The sequence below is a fragment of the Aplysia californica genome, unplaced genomic scaffold (assembly GCF_000002075.1).
Source record: "Aplysia californica isolate F4 #8 unplaced genomic scaffold, AplCal3.0 scaffold00450, whole genome shotgun sequence".
NCBI classification, from domain to species: domain Eukaryota; kingdom Metazoa; phylum Mollusca; class Gastropoda; order Aplysiida; family Aplysiidae; genus Aplysia; species Aplysia californica.
The window spans coordinates 53,562-54,801 of record NW_004797720.1 but is presented as its reverse complement, the minus strand read 5'-3'; the positions used below and the strand labels follow the sequence as shown (position 1 = coordinate 54,801).

The 1,240-nt window shown below is 39.2% G+C and overlaps 1 protein-coding gene across 1 annotated transcript in view; it reads left to right on the top strand.

Moving 5' to 3' along the window:
- LOC101849787 overlaps positions 1–1,240 on the top strand; it is a 92,732-nt gene that overhangs the window by 49,061 nt on the left and 42,431 nt on the right. The window lies entirely within an intron of this gene.

Sequence of the window (1,240 nt, the reverse complement as noted above, 5' to 3'; positions counted from 1 at the left end):
GGGGAGGGGGGGGGAATTACAGCGAATTATAGGCAATTTACAGGTTTGAGAACCATAATTATAGGGTACATAGAAGCAGAAACAATAAATTGGCAAAAAGATATTAGTCCGTATACAGGAAAAAGAGGCTAAAACAGCACCTGGACATTGATGGCTGGTGCCTCTATAAATAAATCATTGATGGTCAGGTCAGGTCGATGCGAGCGCTTGCGTCCGGCCTCTGTGTATGCATTTATGTGAGTATTTGTGTGCGTAATATATATTTCGTATGAGCAAATGCTAACACCATTATAGAATTGATTTTTTCTTTGTATTGCAATGATGGGGGATTTGCAGATGGTTAATCCTGCCATAATAATAATATTCTTAATAATAATACTAATAATAGTAAAAGTAATATTAATAATAGCTGATATGGACATACGGTTGATTGTGTAGCTGTTCGCCATGAGACAGTTTTGCAAAGGTGTTTGTTTCAGTGTCTGTGGGATATTCCGTGACTCGCACATATTATGTGGGTGCGTGGTGCGTGTATGGTATCGAATGGTGTTTTTCTAAATGATTAAAAATGTGTTGTTGGAGGTGTAAAAAAACCTACATACCCCCCCCCCCCCAGAGGTTAGAAAATAAATTGTGTGTTTTGCGTCCTTTTTAAGGAAGTTTCGTTTTTGACGAGAGAGTACCGACGCCTGTTGTACAGCAGTTTGGCGCTTTTTCCGTTACACGCAGAAGATTTCTGTGTGAGAACAATCTGTTTCCAGTTTCTGTTGAAATGTTGTATCCTTCTCAGTCCCGGACAGGACCAAGTCCCGCCTCTTAAGTGGTTTAAATTATGTCGACGGGGGTGTAAAACACGTAGATAAATAAAAAGAAAAGAAAGAAAAGACAGAACCAGATACATTTATCTCCGATAATATCGAAGGAAAGGACTATGAATCGTGATCGCGAAATGTCCATTTCCAGTAGGACTGATCGAAGGGTATCAACGGTATTGAGTCAGTAAGCATGGAATTTTCATAAACAAACAAACCCCTTTCTTCCCCAAAGCAAACTACGTACTTTATTTCGTCTTAACACCTTGCTCATCCGCATTTGTATTTACCGTGAAACTCTGAGATGGCTGTAAAACGTGATCGGAAAAAGTCCATTTCCTATATGATCGAACGAGGGATACTGTAGATATTATTATGAGTCTATAATAGTCATAGAAACTCGAAACGATCAATCTTTATCGACCCCC